The sequence below is a fragment of the Zalophus californianus genome, chromosome 1, assembly GCF_009762305.2.
Source record: "Zalophus californianus isolate mZalCal1 chromosome 1, mZalCal1.pri.v2, whole genome shotgun sequence".
NCBI lineage: Eukaryota > Metazoa > Chordata > Mammalia > Carnivora > Otariidae > Zalophus > Zalophus californianus.
Genome location: NC_045595.1, coordinates 123,052,203 through 123,073,576, shown reverse-complemented (window position 1 = coordinate 123,073,576; position 21,374 = coordinate 123,052,203). Strand labels below are relative to the sequence as shown.

The 21,374-nt window shown below is 37.9% G+C and overlaps 1 pseudogene; it reads left to right on the top strand.

Annotated features, from left to right (window-relative positions):
• The first annotated feature begins 10,171 nt into the window (after positions 1-10,171).
• LOC113915951 lies at positions 10,172-11,044 on the top strand (annotated as a pseudogene).
• Positions 11,045-21,374: the final 10,330 nt, after the last annotated feature.

Genomic DNA, 21,374 nt, shown 5'->3' with positions numbered 1-21,374 from the left:
GAAAGCCACTAGAAATGATTCATCTCTCTCTGGTTTTGGCACAAACTTGATATATAGGTTTATTTGTTTCATTTTACTTTGGATTTTTAAAAGTTTACTTAAAATCTTCTTGTATTTTATAATTCTGTAATATATTTACAAGGTTCCAAAGTCCAAAACAAAGTATGTTCACAGAAGTCTAGCTCCTGTATTAGTCCCCTTCATTCCAGGTCCTTCCTCCCCCTACACATAACCATTTAAGAAGAAATTTATGGTTTATCCATCCACTTTTTTAAAAGGTATATACCATTATTTAAATGATAACTTACTGTACATTACCTTTTTTCACTTAATAATATCCTGGAGTCAGTCACTTCTGTGTGGATATAGCATAGTTTACTCAATCAGTTCCCTACTGATGGGCATTTGAGTTGTTTCCAACATCTTGCTATAATTAATGCTGCAGTGAAAAGCCTCCTGCACATGCCTTTTCTTATTTTTGCCATTAAATCTTTGGAGTGTATTTGTAGAAGTGAGATTCCTAGATCAAAAGATAAATGAATGTGTAATACATATTGCCAAAGCCTCCCCCCCATCCTTCCTACCAGCAATGTATGAAAGTGTCCCTTTTCCTGTGGACTTACCAACAGATTATAGTGTCCATTTTAAGTTTTTTTGTCTATCTGATAGATGAGATGTAGTTTTCAGGATAGCTTAAATTTTCATTTCTCTTAGGAGTAAGAAGGAGTGCCACTTCATATACTAAGGACCATTTGCATTTCTTTTCCTGTGGGCTGCCTGCTGATATCTGTAGAACATACATGGGATTCTTGGTCTTTTTATTCTTTATTTTTAGAAGCTCCCTCTATAGTAAGGCTCTTAAACCCTTGTCTGTGATGCTTGTTGCACATTTTCTTTTGTCACCTGTCTTTTCCCCATATTGATGGTGTTTATTTTGTCTTGTTGCTTTAGAAGCATTATTTTTATTTTTATGTAATTAAACCTATTAATCTTTTCCTCATTACTTCAGGATTTTGAGCCATGGTTAAAGACTTCATTCATTTTCTTCCAGTGCTCATATGGTTTCACTTTTAAAGTTTAAGTCTATCTTCTATTTTGAATTTACCCTGGTTTACAGTTTGACAAGTAAATCCAATTTACATTTCTTTTTCCCATGTAGCTACCCACTTACACTGTTAACCCTGATTAAAAAGTACTGAGGAAGCTCGAATTAGCATTGATTTTCCTATTCGTCTGGAAATCCTTGTTTGTGGTTATGCTGAGGTGGTTGCAGTGTCTACATTTACAGCTTTAGTGTGCCCACTCTTTTACAAGCTGGATGATTTAAATGCCAGAAGGGCTACTCTTAAATGATACGTTACCATTTATAAAGACTTCTTTTCTGATCTGTCAGCAGCCCTGGGTGGCAGGATATTATCTTCCCCACTTTGCTTATGAGGAAATGAGTCTCAGATGAACTGGCTTGCCCAAGGTCACACCATGCCATCCATCTCTCAGTCCTCACCCAGTACTTCTCCCATCCAGGGGCTGAGCTACTTCTTTGCTGCTCAAGGCCATGGTCAGGCACAGGGCAGTGGAGGACCCAAGGTCAAGACCCTGCCTGTGCTTCCTCCTGGCCCTATAACCTTGGACAGAGCTCTTTGCAACCTCAGCTTCCTCATCTATATGTAAAGAAGTGGTTGCTATAGGCCATTGTTTATCAGAGTTTAGTAACCCTGCCTCCTTTTGATAAATGGATACTTTTTGTTGCCCTGCTGGTTCTGATTGCCCTCCCCATGATATGACTGATGCATAAATATGCACACCAACCAAGGTTTTTTGGGATTTCTATTCCAAAACACAGCAAAATAATGTTCTTTAAATTTCCCAAATATAAACTTACAGTGTTAAATAAGTTCTTTTAAGACATGCATGCTCCTTGAGAGCAGCATATGCCCCCTCCCCAACTTGATGTGGTGCTCTCTGAAGTTTTTCCCTGCCCTAGGTTTCTATGATTCAAAAAAAATGGACTGGGAATCAGGGATCTACTAGCTCAGTTATGATTGATTGGATATGTTTTCCCCCAAGGGAGAGATCTATTTTTTTTTAAGATTGCATTTATTTATTTGTCAGGGAGAGAGAGAGCAAGCACACAAGCAAGGGGAATGACAAGCAGAGGGAGAAGCAGGCTCCCCACTGAGCAAGGAGCCCCATGCGGGACTCAATGCCAGGACCCTGGGATCATGACCTGAGCTGAAGGCAGATGCTTCGCCGACTGAGCCACCCAGGCATCCCAGGATCTATTAACATACAAATGCTCTCTCCGTATCTCTCTGAGGCAGGATGGTGAATTATACAGATCCCAGGCATGTCACAATTGTGGGGTCATTGATTTCTCTTCTGCCAGGCCCTGTCCTGAGAGCTTAAGGGTGACTTAAGATATGTTCTCTGTACTCAAGGAGCCTGCAGTTCTAATGGAGGAAGCAAACATAGGAACAAACAACCTCAGGTAACTGTGGTTAGTGCCATGATAGAGACATAGCAAGGTGCTTTGGAAACACCTATACCATGAGCAGTGGGAAAGGGAATCCAGAAAAGCCTTCTGGAGGATGTGGCTGACCCTGAGCTGTATTTAAGGAAGGACAGGAATTAATGGAACAAAGAAGAACAAGGGGATTCTAGGCTATGGAGGGGTGGTGCCAGTGGCTACTACTTATTGGGGGCCTTCTCTTTTAGGATCTATATATCCTACATCTCATTTAATCTCTCTAGCCATCCTGCAAGTTAGCTATTACTTCCCTTTCAAACAAATCAGAAAAGCAAGAGCTGAGAGTGCTAACCACCCATGGTCACACAAGTTCCAAATTAACACCTCAACCCAGGCCTGTCTGAGTTCAATGCTCATGCTCTGTAAATGGCTCAGTGTAAACATATTTCTAAACTTCTGTCTGCCAGGTAATCCTTTCTCACAGTGATGCACGTTCAGCTGGCTCCATTCAGCTTCTTGGAAGAACCAAGTTTTGTTGTTTTTTTTCCCCCTGTCTGAGACCCACAAATTGGCTTGATAGAGGTTGTCTGGCAAACCTGTTTGTTGTAATAAAATCAATCATGGGAGCTGGCCCACTGCTTGGAAGGAAAAGCAGGGAAGATTCCCTATTTCATCACCCCTATACTTTTAGGCATGAAACAAGCTTTTACAATGGGACTTTTTCTCTCCCTTTTCAGCTGAGGCCCCAAAAACTGAGAACAAAACTAAAGGTGCCAAATATGCCCACTTTCCAAAGTGAGGTGTTTACAGTCTCTGCAGAGCTTACGGAAGAGCTGCTCCAGTTCCAGTTTTGTAAGCCTTAGTTCACTACCTACATGCAGGACATACGAGAAGTTGAAGACTCCTGGATGTTTGACTCACCCTTGAGAAATTAAGGCCAAAGGCAGTGACCAGAGCAGTTACCCTACAATGGCAGAGTAATGAGAGGTGTATTTCCACAAATGCAGGGATGAACGAGTGTTTCTTCTAGAACAGATGTGGTCCATAGGGAAGACCAGGGAAGACCTGGGTTAAGTTTTCATCCACCTAATAGAACTACCTGGAAGAAAGACGGGTCCTCAAATGGAAGGAATCTATGTAGAGTGGGCCACCAAATACTCAGGAGCTACAGGTAGTAAGTGAAAAGTCTAGGAAAATGCATTGCCCAAGTCACAACTGTTGCAGCTAAGTATTCGCAGTGATAAATTTTTGAGAAATTCAGAAATGTATCCTTCAAGAGAAAGAAAAAGTCTTAAACTTCTTGTCCAGAAAGCCACACCACCAAACCATAGCTCTTAAGTCAGAAATTTTCTGCTCCTTCCTGTTTTCTGTGGCTCCCCATGCATTTCCAGCCCAACCCTGGAGGAGCCAAAGGCAGCTACTGAAGTTGGGTGAGGGGCACACTTGGAACCTCCTGGAACACAAATTAATCCCACCACCTTTTTCTCTTTGTTCAAGCTGCAACACAGCTGTGCTAACACTAGACAGAATTTTTGGTTTACTTGTTTTCCTTCCTCACTAGACTGTGAATACTTCAAGGTCAAATTGATCTCTGTGTGCATTTCTGGGTACACTCCTAAAACTGCAAATGGATCCCAAGTCAACTAATTAACATGACTTTTTATTCATAAATGTGGAAGTATCAACCAAGGATCTCCCAAAATGAATAAAACAAACAACATCACAGAAAAACAAATGAGATGTACAAATTGAAACAACTGACCCAGAAATGGAAATACAAGGGCCAGAAGAAAGTTTTCCTCAGCCTAAAGGAAACTTGAATCCCCACACTGCAAGGGCCAACTGTAAGCCAGGCAGGATGTTCATGTGGAAAAGCTCATACTTAGACACATCTTGAAGAAATTTCAGAACTCCAGAGGATAAAGAGAAAATCCTAAAAGCCTCCAGAAGGAAAACAAAACAAAGCAGTTTACCTACAAAGAAATTATCTTGAATGGGACCTACCCAGGGTTTCACTAAGTTTAGCAGCAGGAACATCTGGTTTTAATCTGAAACTATAGCCCTCATCAACCACAAAAGTCCTTTGCTATTCCTGGACTTCATGTCACGAAGAGCCTACACCAGATGATTTCTGGGGTCTTTTTCAGCTCAGATCTGCTGCCGATTCTTGTTGCTGAACTCCAGAGCTGATCTTGCCATTGGAGTTTACCCGATGAACCCCACCAAGCCGCTCCACCCCATAATTCTACAACATGCACAGCTGAGATTTTTACTGCTTTATGCTTTAAAGGAGCATGTGCATTTGCTTCCTGAACACAAGCTGATTCATCAATTTAATCTTTCTTGAGAACAGAAACAGTAGTTTAAAGTACAGTACTCTGTAAATAGAAAACACACAATAAACGTCTGTTGGATTAATCTACCAACAAACTCTCATGAGCATCTGCAGTGCGTCTTGCACCACACAACATCGCAGAACTCAGAAAAGACCATTCAGATCTCCTCCCAGAGTTTATTGGACTGTGTAAAACAGGACTCTAGTTCCAAGTGAATGTAATAGGTAGTACAACAACAAGAAAATGCACGGAGGAATGCTCAGTTAAGCAAAATTAAACAACATTTCCTCACTTGGGGACTTTTCAGGTTTTATTTGTGAGCCTCCATGAATTGGTTTACAAAAATGTACAGCATTTCCTCAACATACTGCATGAAAGAACATTTTTACTTACCAACTCGAGAAGCATATTCTCTAGGTCTATCTACTGGCTTCCCAGAAATGCAGTGGATAAAGAACATGTTAAATCACAACAGGATTCAATTAGCCATATCTAGAATGTGAGAAATTCTACAAGATAAATGACCAGTTTCTTCCACAACAAAGAAGTAACATTAACCAAAGGGGATGAGGCTGTTTCAGAATAAAGAGACTTAAGAAAAAAATCAACCAAATATAATGTGTCGACCTGTTTGGATTATGATTCAAACAAATCAAATGTAAATGGATATTTTTGAGACAGCAAAGAAAATTGAACATGAACTGGGTATTAAAAAATGTAAGCATTAAGCATTTAAAAATTTAATTATTGTTACTTTATTGGGTTTGATAGTGGTATTATGGTTATGTTTTATAACCATAATATCTGTTAAGACTCAACCAAAATAAAAAGGTAAACTGAGGCAAGCTTAAATTACTAGTAATAGAGTTTATTGGGGGATAGCAGAGGAACTGCAAATTGAAAAATGTATGCTCTAGAAGGTACAGGTGAGTCTGTTTGGGGTGGACTGTATTTATGGGCACGGAGTGCAAAGAGTGGGAGTCTAGCCAGAGTCCATACAGTAAGTTTATTGGCTTGAGGAGGGTGCGAGTTTCTTGGTGGTTGTTCATTGGTCAGGAGATAAGTGTCAGTCTTCTGTAAATCAGGCATTTATAGGAAATCAATCTCTCAGTTAAGTGTTGTTTTCCTGAGTGTGCATGTGTGAGATCATTTCCTCTGGTTCCATTTTAGATTGCAATTCTTTCACAAAAGATACATACTGAAATATTTACAGCTAAAATGATAAAATGTCTGGGATTTTCTTTTAAATAAAAACTGGTAGTGCTTTGTTCCTCCATATGAGTTTTTGTTACCTGGATGTCTTAACTTTGTAAATATTTGTTGTCCTTTACACATATGACTTGTTCACTTTTTGTGTGTAAGTTCTACTTCAAAAAATATTACGAAACATTTAATTTGTTGGATTTTTTTATTTACAAATAATACAAATGATGGTTAAAAATTTAGTTCATAAAAGGGTATACAGTGAAAACTATGTCTTCTTCCTGACCCCTGCTGACCGGTTTCTTTTCTCTGAGGCAACAACTGTTACCAGTATTCATCTGGAGGCAATTTTATATTTGTATAAATATATGTGCAAGCATGTCTGGGATAGAGAAATCCATGTCAGTCTGCATAGATTTTCTAGCTTTTAGTAGTTACATGTTACTTCCTTGTGAGCGTTAGCACACTTTATTTGACGAGTCACCCAGTGCTGGGCATTAGGTGGCTTGCAGGTTTTGTGACTTCACATTCTGCTTGTACGACTCTCCTTGCCTACAGATCTTAGTACTTATGGGTTTTGAAATGTTAATAGAAGTGGCCAAATTGTTCTCCAAGATGTTTGCACTATTTAACCTCCGTTTCCACCCACTGGTATCTAGCAGAGTGCTTAAGTTTACAATTTACTGATGCATAAATAATAATGCCCTCAAGAGGGAGATATTTCCAAAATAGATTGACCTTTGATTAGAACAGTTCTTACTCAAATACCTTAAACAAGGAAGACGTGGCTTATTTATATATAAAATTAATGTTGAGAAATGTCAACTGAAGTACTTCCCGAATAAAAGGTTTTCTCTTCTTAATGGTGTAATAAGTAAGTATAAATTTCAGAAAAATAAAATCAGTAAGAAAGCTGAATTATCCTTATTTAACAAGAAAGCTAATGAGATAAACTGAAAATTTTGAAAGGGTGGCTTTTTTACTTTGACGCCCTTTATCTCTGCCCTACCTTTAGTCCCTGGTTCCGCCTCTGCTAGATCATGCTGTTTGTTTTAAAAATGCATGTGAGTTTGAGCCCCACATTGGGTGTGGAAATTACTTAAAAAAAACAAAATCTTAAAAAAAAAGAGAAGAAAAGAAGAATGCATGTAAACCTCATGGGGCAGGCTCTTTCTTGTAGACGGTGAAGCCTGTGTTTGGTTCAGGCTCAGTATTTAAGTGCTGAGCCCAGCCAGCAGGTGAGAAGGTACTTCTCGAATAGGGTTAGTTTGTGGTCATCTGGGAAAAACACTGGAGCAAAGGTGACTAGTCCTTGGGGAGAAGTAAGTGGCAGTACAGGGAAAGCTTTGTAACCTATAGTGGCTCATGGGCTCCTTTAGTAAGGATCTAAATCTCTCTCCAGAAAAATGCACACATTCAAGTTACACAATATTTTGCATGCAATCTTTAGGGGAGGAAAAAATTTTCTTTCTTCCCTTCTAGGTTCTTTAGCTAATCCAATACTTAAATTGACATAGGACAGGTTAACAGAAGAAAAACAAATTTAATTTTGCATTCACTGGAGCCCCATTTTTCATAAAAATATGAAAGTTAAGAAGGGACCAAAGCAGGAAGCTTTTATGCCTCTTAGGCAAGGAAACAATGAATTTGTGAAGAATTGACAAAGCAAAGGGGTTTGGGCTTGGGGTAGCAAATTAATAAAGAAGTAACAAGATTTGTTTATGCAGCCTTCTCAGCCCTAAATTCTGTCTCTGGTGATAAGGATCCCTCCTACCCTCCTGGTACAGTGAAGGTGATTTTCACATGGGGAATTTATTTCCTACTTTCAGGGGGACAGAGGAGGTTCTCATTATCCTTGCACTATTTCCCAAGTAATTTTAATTCAGGATAATCTATATGCCAAAGTGGCATATTTTGGGGTGGCATATTCTCCCCCTTCAAATTCATAAGGCTTTATAGGCCCCTCAAGCCCTTGGCCTAGAAGGCTTACACAATTAAGTGCAATATATATATTTATATGTGTATATATGTATATGTGTATACATGTATATATATGATGAAATAGACTATGAAACATAAATACACTTATGTTTTTATATTTCAGAGTCCAAATCTAAGGAAAAGAGCAGATCTTGCAAAAGCTATGACTACGTTACTTTTGGTTCCTTTCTGGCTTCAAAAAAAAAAAAAAGAAGAGAGAAAGAGGCACAGAGAAGAATCCACTGTGTGTGTGTGTGTGTGTGTGTGTGTGCGTGTGTATGACTGTGTATAGTCTACACATGCTTTATAGTGTTACTAACACTCATGGAATATTCCTAGCTTCATGAAGGGCTGTAATTGGATATTTTTTCCATTAGATGGAGCTATATCTTTGTTACAGGAGAATTTCATGAATTTTATAAAAGGAATGTTTTATAGATGAAGAATTTTAAGGTGGAGCAAGAAAGAGATGCAAATTAAAATTGTTTTTGAAGTGGCCATGTTATTTCTAACTTTTGAAATATCTTTTGCACAGGTCTTATGTTTTTTACATGCTATTGATATAAAGCATATTTTAAAAACTTTGCTTTTTGTGACCCCCTTCAAAAAAGCCCAAACTAAATTTTTCTCCTAGAATGATGGCTGTTAATAGTATTTCAATTAGCATATTTCTACATACAGGTCCACAATCAGTTGTTTGTGATTCTGAAATCCAAAACCCAGATTTTGCAAATAAAAAAACCAAGAAATTCAGCTAAGTTTGAATTCAGTATAAAACACTGAATAACATTTCTAGTGTAAGTATGTTCAATGCACTATTTGGGACATATACAAAAAGTTATGTGTTGTTTATCTGAAATTCAAATTTAATTGGGCATTCTGTATTTTGTCGTATAACCCATTCTGAAAACCAGAATTTTATAACTTATTTGATGGGAAAATATAGCCTATACTGATGTGAGGCTATTTATGGTCTTTTCCTCACTTAGTGTGAATGTTTGTATTAATCACTGCAGAAACAGTAACATGTTTGATTATGGGTACTGCCCTGGCTCCATTGGAGGTATCACATAATATATGGTATTCGTGCCATGTTATCTTTTCAAATTTAGAAAACTACTGAATTCCAAAATACAGTTATCTCCAAGGCTTTTAGAGAAGAGATTATGACTCTATGGTAAATTTTTTTTTGAATAAGAAAAATAATTATGCAAAAGGTTATTTTTGAAGGTACTATGAGAAATTTTAAAAATCTAAAATTAGTTCATTATAGGTAATATAACTAGAAGTAAACCTTCTAATTTCCTTTTGAAAATTACGTCTTGGTCTTCTGCTGTCTTTAAGAAAGTCAGAAAAATAACGTAGAGGACAGTGTACCTATAATTCAAACTGCAGAGACAGTGGAGAAATCAGGTGCTCCTCTCCGGACAAAAAAAATCACCTTAGCCTCTGAAAGAGAGGTGGTCATCTTTCCTTTCCTTCAAACAAAACAAATCCTATGGGGTGCCTGGGTGGTTCAGTTGGTTAAGCGACTGCCTTCAGCTCAGGTCATGATCCTGGAGTCCCAGGATCAAGTCTCGCATCTGGCTCCCTGCTCAGCAGGGAGTCTGCCTGTCCTTCTGACCTCCTTCCCTCTCATGCTCTCTCTCTACCATTCTCTCTCTCAAGAAATAAATAAAAATCTTAAAAAAAAACCAAATCCTATGGAAGGAGGCTGCCTAACTTCCTTGACATTATGTTCCAGGATGCTGTAATTTTTGCTACTTAGGAAATGCTTTCTAATTTGTCTTAAATTTGTCTGCTTTCTGTAGATATTTAATAGAATACCTATTGATTTTCTTCTCAGATTTCTATTTCCAGCTTAAATAATCTCAGTTCCCTTCAAAATTCTTCCATTATAACCATTTACCAAACTTTATTATTATTACTAAACAAGTAACCTTAATCTTGTATAGATACAAAGATTACACACACACACACACACACACACACACACACACACACACACACACACACACAAGAATTATGCTCCAGAGCAGTGTCAGTGTTTATGATGTATTTACTAGGTCGTTTCCTGCTAGGTCTTTTTTATCACATCAATTTCTTCTACTAACTTTGAAAATAGGTTTTTGCTCAATGAATTACCTAGTGTTCCCTTTTTCTTTTACATATCTGTATATACTGCATGCATCTTCCTAAACGCTGGAGGCTTAGCATTCCTGAATCCACACTTCTGCAGGAAGCCACAGCTAGACCGCACTGGAACCCTGTTGACAATTAGGTCACTGTCTGGAGCCCTCAGGGCAGGATTCATCAAATTGAGTATGCAACAGAAGCTGTCAGACAAGGTTCAGCCACAGTTGGTCTGAAATCAAAACCCCGTGCAGTGCTGGTTGCATTGAAGAGAGCACAGTCAGAGCTTGCAGCTCATCAGAAAAAAATTCTCCATGTTGACAACCATATTGGTATCTCAATTACAGGACTTACTGCTGACGCTAGACTGTTATGAAATGTTATGCGCCAGGAGTGTTTGGATTGCAGATTTGTATTTGATAGACCTCTTCCTGTGTCTCATCTTGTATCTCTAATTGGAAGCAAGACCCAGATACCAACGCAATGATATGGCCAGAGACCGTATGGTGTTGGCCTACTTATTGCTGGTTATGATATGGGCCCTCACATTTTCCAAACCTGTCCATCTGCCAACTATTTTGACTTAGAGCCATGTCCATCGGGACCGTTCTCAATCAGCTTGTACTTACTTGGAGAGACATGTGTCTGGGTTTATGGAGTGCAATTTGAATGAACTGGCTAAACGTGATCTGCGTGCCTTATGAGAGACACTTCCTACAGCATCCTTCCTAACAAAGGTTCTGTTCAGGAAACAAAGAATGTTTCCATTGAAATTGTTGATAAAGACTTGGAGATTACGATTTATGATGATGATGATGTATCTCCGTTCCTGGAAGGTCTTGAAGAAAGATCATAGAGAAAGGCACAGCCTGCTCAACCTGCTGATGAGCCTGCAGAAAAGCTTGATGAACCAATGGAACATTAAGTCACAAACCAACCAGTCTATATGTGCATTATCAAATATGTAAGAACACGGAGCATGTACTGATGACAATAATCTATACTTTGAACCAAAAGCTGCAGGGTGGTCTTAAGGTATGTTTTAGGAATCAGTCCAGATGTGTCTTTCCCAACCAACTTGTCTGAAACCATATAATGGTGTGCATTTTTCTTTGAGAGGGTTTATATAATCATTTTCTAGAAAGTATAGTTATCTGTACTAATGTTTTTATTTGAAGAACATAGTGTCCTTGTGGTTTTAAAGACAACTGTGAAATAATTGTTTCACCTGTTTGTGGAAAAAAAAAAGAATGTGTGGCTTATTGTTCTCTGCATAAATGCTTGATGCCTGAAAATGATTTTTTTCTTTTTATGTGACTCAGGTAGGGAGAAAACTTCAAAGTTGGATTTGAACTTGAGATCATTTCCTTCATTATTAAAGCAAAAACATAATTCTGTGGGTTTTTTTTCCCTGTCTTGCATTATAAAGGCCATCCCTGATCTGTAGCTGTCTGGATTTTGATTTGGGTATTTCACACTCATTTATGCGAGGGTTATACAGACATCTTTTGATTGTACAGGAAATAGACATTATATAGTAGTTTAGAATGAAGCTCTGGAGAAAACCTGGCTTTGTCCCTGGGGCCTCCCTCAGTGTAAACTGCAGTGGGGAAACCCATTACAAGGACTTGTTGTGCCCACTTAGTGTGAATGTAACAGGAGAAAATAAAATCGTTATTCATAATTCCCCTTCACTTTATAAAGAAGGCTTTTAATTTGCTGGCGACTGGTATACGAGTAGGCAGGTCAGGTTGCAGGTGAGACTGGAGGAAGGAAAGGCGCTAGTGGGGCCAGGGGCTCTCTGAGGGATGAAGTGTGAAAACCCCAGGAGGGGCCAGGGAGAGTTAGCTCTGATTTGGATGTTTGCAGCAGTTTGCTGAAAATGTGTAATGTAATTCAAATGTTTCTCCTTTGAGATCTGCAGTAAAGTGTATTAAAAAAAAAAATCTCCAAATGCTGGGAATGACTGTGTTTCTTGTGTAAGACAGGGCAGGGGCCTGAGTCCAAACTGGTGTGGGGAGAAGACAGAGTCAGCCTGTCAGGATGAGTGACTGCCTATAGCTTCATGATAAAGGAAAACACTTAGGGCACTGCCTGGCCGGTCCAGGGGTCTAAAAACCCTTCTGCACCCATTGTCTGAGAAAGAAGAAGGTGTTTTCTAACAGGGAACAACAGTGGACATTTATGCCATTTGAACACAGTTGTGTCTGCAAAGGTCTGTGCTACAGCAATTAGAGACGAAGTAGCTAGCCATTAGCAGTATAATAAGTAAAGAAGACATTGTTTCTTAAAGTCTGAGACTTGAACAATTGGACACAGAAAGACTATGACTTCACACATAATATAATGAAATGAAATGTTTGAGTGAGGACTCAGTCTAGCATGTGATCTGGTTCCACAAGGGGCACAGAGGGGTAACAGTGGATGACATGGAACAAGGCTATGAGAATACAAGAATCTAGATGGGACAAAGGCTTCCCTAGTAATTTCTCCAATTGCTTCTGATTTGCAGTTTCTTCTGAACCGAGAACACTTTGGGGATAATAGAGTTTTATTTGTACACTATTTATGTAATATTGTTTTTGTTTTGGCCTTCATTTAAGTGTTTATTAACTTTATCACAAATCATTTCTTGGTATGAGATTGGTTCTTAAATTTTTTATAAAATTCTTAGAAAAGACATTTAGGTGCCTACCCTAGATAGATACAAGATTACATTTATGGCTATGTTTCTGAATCCCAGAAGGTAGAGTAGGTAAGTAGTTATCCTTAAGAAAATCTGTCTCAGTAAAACTAATTTCTTCATCATTGTGCCATGCATTTGTGAATTGCACTTGGGGTGTGTTGGATTTGGCAACTCAGGATTTTTTTTTTCAATATCCTTTCCCCAATTACAAAAGTAATAAGCATTCTAAAAACAATACAATATAGGAAAGCATAAAGAAAAAAATGAAAATCATACTGAATCTCACCACTTAGAAATAAAACCTCTGTGGCCTACCATGTTTAACTTTGAGTTTTGGAAATTAGGTTGATGAGCTCCATAAAGAACAACTCTGGGGAAAAAAAAAAAAAAAAGAACAACTCTGGAAATCACAGATTTGACCTTAGTCAAGATTGAAGTATGTATGTCCTTTAAAAATTCTTGAAATTCACAGGAGAAATCTTTAGTTTTTTTTTCAATTGTTCCTTAAATATCCTAGGATTTAGGTATTTGGAACTGCAAAAATGAACATTTGATGTATTAAAATCATCTTTAACCAATCACTTTTTTGCTTAATTTGCTTAACTACCAAACTAGAAATATATTAATTGCTCGAGGTGTTCTAGCATAGCCGATACATGTGTGGGAAGGAGCAACAAAGAAAAGCATCCATTCTTTCCCTTATTATCATAGAAAAAGGGGACTTCTTTTCTCCTTTTACTATTATATACCTCTTATTGCAAGTGCACCATGTATTATCATGTCTTAACCCCTTTACATGTTGTCTGTGCTGCTTTTCTGATTTTACTCAAAGAAATGAGATGGAAATAAATGAAGAATGTAATTTTAAATAATCAGGACTTGATATCCTAATTATCATTACTACCTATCTCACTCTGTAGTAATTTAAAAATTATTAAATTCTACAGTCAAGGTCAAAAACACTAAGCCTTCAGGGGCATCTGTATACATGTCTACTTTAGGATGTTTGGTATAATATTTTGGTAATACAGGAGGACTCGCCTAGAAAGATGAAGTTCGGTTGAGAGCAAGGTTTTCTGGGGATGTGTTTAACCCCCTCTAGTGGAGAGAAGAAGTGTAGGGAAAATTCTCCAAATACTTTGATTAGCCTGTAAAATTTATCTAATTAGATGATCTTCTCTGAGCACATTAGACTTGCTAATTAGTCTTCACTTAGTTAAGCAAGAGAAAGCTGGCCATCAATAAAAAAAAAAACCTTTCATTCTCTACACACTTAGAAACTAAATCATCTTTACAGAGATATTTAAAAATTAACTGAAATGTCATTAGCATATTTCATTTCTGAGTCAAACCAAACAGGACAGATCCCTGAAAGAGAAAACACAGCTACTTCATCTTTAGCAAACAACAACAAAAAATCTATCTTTGGCCAGATTTCTCCTCAAATCACTATTTTAGGACAAAATCTTATCATTTCTAGTAACAATCATCCACCAAAGATGGAAAAAATATCTGTGATCCTTGCTACTGCTGTGTTTAAGAAGAAAATTGCATCTTATTAAAACATCTTCAGCTGGCATTTGTCATGAATTGATGGACATCATCTGTTCAACTTGGGCTTTGTGCAGCTCAAAACACATTTATTCTCTTAGCATTCTTAGGGGGCTCTGTGCATTCGCTGGGTGCCAAAGATAACATCTAGATCAGCAATTTCTCATAAATCATTGGAACATGGAACATGAAACACAAAGAAGAAATCAGGAATTCAATAATAAATATGGCAAGGTGCATAAACAAGAGAATTGAAACCAGATGAAAAGGAGCCTTTCAGTACAGAAGGTCAAGGAACGCTTTTCCCCTGCTCCCTCAAAGCCTTAGAATAATCCCTCTGATTGTGCTTTCCATCCAGCCATCAGCTTACTGCTCTGAGTTGGTTTTGGAATATTTATGTGGCGGATTTAAGGCTTTAACATACAACTGAAAAATTAGTGTAGTTTATTTTAGTTTGCTCAAGGCCCCAGGCCATTATGCAGTCAAGAGGAAAATAGTGTTTAGTGTACTTTAAGGAGTCCTGTGCCCACATGCCTTGAAATAAATTCTAGATATGTGTATATAGATATAACTCAATTTATACAATAGATTTTTTAAACTTGAAGTTACATATGTGATTAAAAAAATAATGTGATTAATTTTGTTTATAAACAAAATGTCAGAATTTCTCAGGAGCCATCTTAGGAAGATATACTTACTCTAACAATGTTGACATTACCAAATATGTTATAGGAATTGCTCTTTGAGTCTTGAAAAGCTTTAGTCTATTTCTAACATAGCCTCTGTAGTGGCAAATCATCATCCGTCAGTGGGTTCGAACTTTTAGAAACATAGTCCTTTGGTGACAAGTATGGTAAATGATGGAGGTGAAATGATTTTTTTTTGCTAAAAACATTGTAGAATAATAAATTAATAATAAAAGTGGTTTTGAAAGCATTTCCGAGGAAAAGTTACAAAATATGACCAATGTCTCCTTACACAATTATTTATTATACACACTGAGTATTGAGACTTTTGGATTCTGTTTCATCTTTTAATGAAGAACCTTATTTTACTCTTTTATTTTTAATATTTTAATTTAATTTGATTTTAAGTTCATGATGAGAGCTCACTTTTAAAGAGCATCCCACGTTAAGGAGGGCACGGGATGTAATGAGCACTGGGTGTTATATAAGACTGATGAATCACTGAACTCTACCTCTGAAACTAATAATACACGATATGTTAATTAATTGATTTTAAATTAAAAAAATAAAGAGCATCCTAAAGCAATCATTACAGACTAAAGAAATTATTTATTATGTGAATAAATGGTAAGTAGTTGATCACTTTGCAAGCTTAGATGTATAAATATTTGTATGTTATTGTTGTTTCTCTTTTTAAATCCAGACATTTTCGTGGCATATTTTGTGATTAAATTATCTTTAAAGTACTGAGTTGATTCATTTTGGCTCCTTGAAGTTCTCCTTAAAGTTATTTGTTTACTCTTGATTTCAGTTTCCCATATCAGCCTTATCAGAACTGAAGCCTTACAACACAGGCAGACAACTGACCTTGGACCCACCTCCCTCAGTGCCCCTCTGAGCTGCTTTCAAAAGATGACTTCTTTGCATGCAGAGATGCAGTTCCCTCCTGTGATTGCCATAGGAAAAAAATGCCTAATTCTGTTTTGTCTTCTAGGTTTCTTGATACATAGGTAGGCACTGTCACTTGTGGTTAAGCATGTAGGTATAGATAAACTACCTGGGTCCAAGTCCCAGCCTTCCACCTGCCAACTGTGTGATCTCATCCAAGTTGTTTAATTGCTCTCAATCTCAATTTTCTCACAGGCAAATTGGGAAAACTCATAGCTCCTAATTTATGGGGTTGTTGTAAGGTTTAAATAAATTAACATATTTAAAATGTCTGGTACATGGTGAGTCTCAATGAACATTTGCCATTACTGTTACATTAAAATAGATATACAGAGTGAGCCTTTTTGCTATTATAATTTCTTTTAAATTTAGAAATTTATGGAGAACATTTTCTCATGCCTGTAAACATGTGTCATAGCTCATAGTATTTTAGCTTACAGATACACCATGATTTATTCCTTAATCCCTTCTGTTTGATATTTAGATGGGTTCTATTTTTTTGCTGTTTTAAATAATGTGATAAATTTGTTTATCCTTGTTTTCTTAATTGGGGTTTCTGAACAATTTCATAGGGTATGTACATTTTTAACCCTTTTGATATTTTTTTCCAAATTGGCCGCAGAAATATGTCAACTTATATTCAACATCTGAAGAGATGATATGGATCTCCATAGCCTGCTGTGCACACTTCCATCTGCCTATCCAGCATAGTCCCTCCTCTACTACTTTAGCATATTAACCACCTCTGAACACTACTGGAAAAGAAAATAGCTTTTACTGGTTCGATCATTCAAATCATGATCAATGATGAATATATTAGGGATATATGTATCCCAAATGTTAGTTCTTTCACAATACCTTTGTCTTTAATCTTGGGTCCATTTCTCCTGTCTCCACTCCTTGTTTCTTACCTTCTGTTTATATCTGTCTCTGCAGAAAGATTCAAGTTCCAACCTCGGGAACATTCTTCAGACATGCCATCACCAGAGTCCTTAGAACCTTAGGGTCACTGTGGCACAACGATCTGATGGTCCTTTAAGCCAGATGAAATATAAGAGGAATAGAAAGAAGGCTTAGAACCAAAAAAGCACTGAAAAACCATAAAATAGGGGACAAAACAGGCAGAAACAGAAGGAACCTCCATTATGGGGTGTGATTTTAAGGTAGGGATCACATATGGAAAAGTCCTTTATATACTGAAATGAAAACATATTTAAGAGACATTTTTTAGCGTAAAAACAAGGCATAGAATGGTGTGTGTCGAATACTGTGTTCCTATTGGCATTAGAAAATAGGGCCGAAGAATTATGTGTGTTGCTTGTGTATGCATAATGTCCCTCTGACAGAACACAAAAGACCCTGGTGGCTCTACAGAAACCCTAGAGAAGAAAACTGGGGCATGCTGAACAGGGGTATGTAGAGATTCTTTCACTCCCTGTCCTTTTGTACATTTGAATTGTGAACTACATGAATGCATTGCCTATTTGAAAATAGGAAAGTAAAATATCTGGAAACTTTTCTCTCATAAGTGAGTATGTTGTGTTACTCCTAACTTCCATCATGGTGGTATTCTTTTTAGAAGCTACTTCCTTCCTTTAGCCTAAACTGTCACATTAGCACACATAATAAAGATCCCCTGAAACTAAAAGACATTCTTCTGACAAAATTATTAATTGTAAATTTCAATTACCACAGGCTAAATATGACAAATCTCTGTCATAGAAAATCTTTTCTTTTTCTTTTTTTAAGTAGGCTCCACACCCAGCATGGAGCCCAACACAGGGTTTGAACTCATGACCCTGAGATCAAGACCTGAGCTGAGATCAAGACCTGAGCTGAGATTAAGAGTCAGATGCTTAACAGACTGAGCCACCCAGGTGCCACTCTGCCATATAAAATCTTTGCAAGTCATCTTCATTTTCATTTTATGTTAGGAGAAAACTAAGGACTTCTGGGTCTGGGGGATAACAATTATTTCCAGGTTTCATAGAATTAGTGGCAGGCAAAAGAGCTAAGCTTTCCTTTCTCCTTTCTTTCTTCCTTTTCCTCCCTCCCTTCCTTCCTTCCTTCCTTCCTTCCTTCCTTCCTTCCTTCCTTCCTTCCTTCCTTCCTTCCCTCTTTCTTTCTTTTTCTTTCTTTCTTTTTTTCTTTCTTTCTTTCTTTCTTTCTTTCTTTCTTTCTTTCTTTCTTTCTTTCTTTCTTTCTTTCTTTCTTTCTTTCTCTCTCTCTCTCTCTCTCTCTCTCTCTCTCTCTCTCTCTTTCTTTCTTTCTTTCTTTCTCAAAAGAGGAAGCTCATTATGTTTGGCTTCCACAGCTATATATTCTAAAAACATTCCGCTTTTTTTTTTTTGGAGGTACTTTAATCAAACACAACTCAAAATGATTCACTTAGGACAAGTGGTTTTAACAGCAAGGAAAACAAACACTTTATGAAAACAACATCTATAAGCCTAAGCCTCCTGTCTTTTATCTTTACTATTTTCTCTGAGTCTGGCATGAAACACACACCAGGCTCCACAGGGGGTTAAACAGAGAACCATCCAAACATCATAAATTCCGTCCAGAATTTTGATGACTTCCATTCCCTGACTCTGGTGCACAATGCCTGGCTCGTGGTACAGAGACCATGATGTCCTTCCCCAGACAGATACTTGCAGTGGGTGCCAGAAACAGCAGTTCTCTCTAGCCCCACCCCCGGCACAAGATGCACACGTCTTAGAACAAGCCTCCATCCCTTTTCTAGGGAACTGAGCATAAATAGCTTGTTTTACATCTGGCTTAAAGTCACTTCTGCTCCATCTTAGAGGAGGGTCTTAGCTCCCACTTCATTTTAGGTCAGCTTTCAGCATTTATTGTAGCTCACTTGTTTAATTCACTAAGCTCTTATTTCTGGGTATTATCATACATAAGGATGGAGGGAGAATTAAAGGATCCGACATCTGCTTTTAAAGGGGGAACAGAACAAAACTGGGGGCTAAGGCTTTGTTTCCTGGGTTTTCAAATCTCAGAAAAAGGAAACTTCCCTGGAGCCTGAACTCCATTAGAGACCACAAAGTAGCCTTTAAATCGGGTCTTACATAGGGGGAAATACTATGCAGAAGTACACTGAATTGAGTGGAGTTATGGGTATTCCTTTCTTCTTCTTTATAAATTTTTATACTTGTCAAATTTCCTACCTTAGTAGGTCTGTAAGCTAGAGGAGTGATATTATCTCTCAGAATCTCTCTCTTTTAAAAAGAATCTTTAAAAGGGAGATAAGAGTAAACATGCTTGGGGCTTGAGGTGAAATGAGACCACAAACATACAGTGCCTGACTTGGAGTCATTGCTCAGGGAACACTAGTCTCCTCACCATCATGCTCTTCACATCCCCTGTTCATTACAGAATCAGTGGTTTGATTTAGGACCAGCAGGCAGGGTCACTTCTGTCAGAGAAGATCTGTCCACCCCAGTGGCTCTCAGATTTTAGCAAGAGTCAGAATCACTGTGAGGGCTTGTTCAAAACAGACTGCTGGGTGTCATCTCTAAAGTTTCTGTCTCAACAGGCCTGAGGTGAGGGCTGAGACTTCGCATTTTTAACCAGTTCCTGGTGATGCTGCTGCTGGTGGTCCAGAGGGCACACTTTGAGAACTGTGACTTTACAGGATGCACAGCAAAGGTTAATTTCAAATTATTCTGAGTATAAATATCTGATCTCTGTCTTCCCTCCCTCCCCACTCCTGTTTCATTTTTTTCGTATTTGGAGGTTATAGAAACCACCAAACTCTGGGTTTCCCACCTCTGTATTTTTTGTCAACAGCTCAAGTCTCTTATGTCAAAAAACCAGGAGGGAGCAATAATGTTGTTATGCTTTAAGTATCTTGTTTCATTTAGATACCAAGAGAAAGAGAAACAAGCATTCTCTGGACATTTACTAATCTCAACTGATACTGTCTACTAATAAAAAATAGTCTCTTTGATGACTAGTGCCTAAAAAAAAAAATTGGAAACTCTATAGGCACCCTGGTGCCAAGAAACATTTTTGACATTTAGGACTTGTTTAATCTTTGATCAATATAAATATTTGAAAAATAAAATGATCAGGAAATGGCTAAGGAAAACATTTCAGGTCAGTGCTTGGAATAGTAGGTCATGTTCAGTTTGGAGCCTCTAAAAGCCCTCTTTGTCTCCCTAAACTCTGTAGGATAGAAGTTCTTTGCTTGGGACCCTGACATTGAATGCAAGATGGAGTATTTGCTTAGGTCCCTTTTTCTAGGAAGAGGGTTCACGTTTTCCAAAGGATAGTCAAAGAGATTTTGACTCAGAAAGGGTTAATGCTGCCGTGGAGATGTGCTTGGTCAAAAGCTACATGTTAATTTCTTGGTGAAGAAAGCGAACTTCTAGCAAGGGAGAAGGAGCTGGTAGCATGGGCTGGTGAGTGGCCCATTGCAAGATGAATAAAGAATGTACTCTACCAATGAACTGTAGCAAGGAACCATTTTTATTTCCCTCATCTATAACACAGAGGTAATAAAATACTTACCTAGCAGAGTTGTTGTCATGTTCAATGAGATATTTGCAAGGTGCTCAGCGTAGTATCTGCTACATGGTGGATGCTGAATAAATGGTAGCTAGTAGCAGTAGAAGTCCTAGTGTGCCTTACGGCGATCATTACATTAGCACTGGAAGCAAAGATCTCTAGCACGTCTTTGGGTCCACCTGAAGGATCAAAGGTCTCCTTCTGTGAGGTAGTGTTATTACCCTCATCTTACCAATAATGAAACCGAGGCTCACTTCCAAAAGGACTTAGGGCAGGTTGTTATTTTATGCTGTATCCATGTATTAGAGCCATAGTTTCTGCCAGTAAAATTGTATCATATCATTCTGTAAAATATATAAATATTTCATTCATTGTGCTTTGTGTGGAGCACTGTGATTTCCAAGCACTCAACCTATCAGACAAGTATGAGAAGCACTGGCCAAAGTGACATTTTGGAAAATAGTCTGTGAGAGGCTGGGAACCTCAATCATCTGGTTCTGAACCCATGATCTACCTACTGCACCGTTTCCCTGGCTAGGAGCAACACTTGTCCCCTGTATCATTCTCCTTGGAATGAGTTTTGTATTTAAGCAAAAACTTAGCTTGACAAATGGAAATATAATATAGATTGACACACAACAACAGCACACTCATGATACTTAAAATACTTTCTGAAAAAGGTGATAACGGACTTCAAGCAAGATAATATTTTTAAAAGATTTTATTTATTTGTTTATTTTAGAGAGGGAGAGAGTGCACCATTGAGGGGAGGGCAGAGGGTAAGCGAGGGAGAGAAACCAAGCTAATCTCAGAGCCCAACACGGGGCCTGATCCCAGGACCCTTAGATCATGACCTGAGCCAAAGC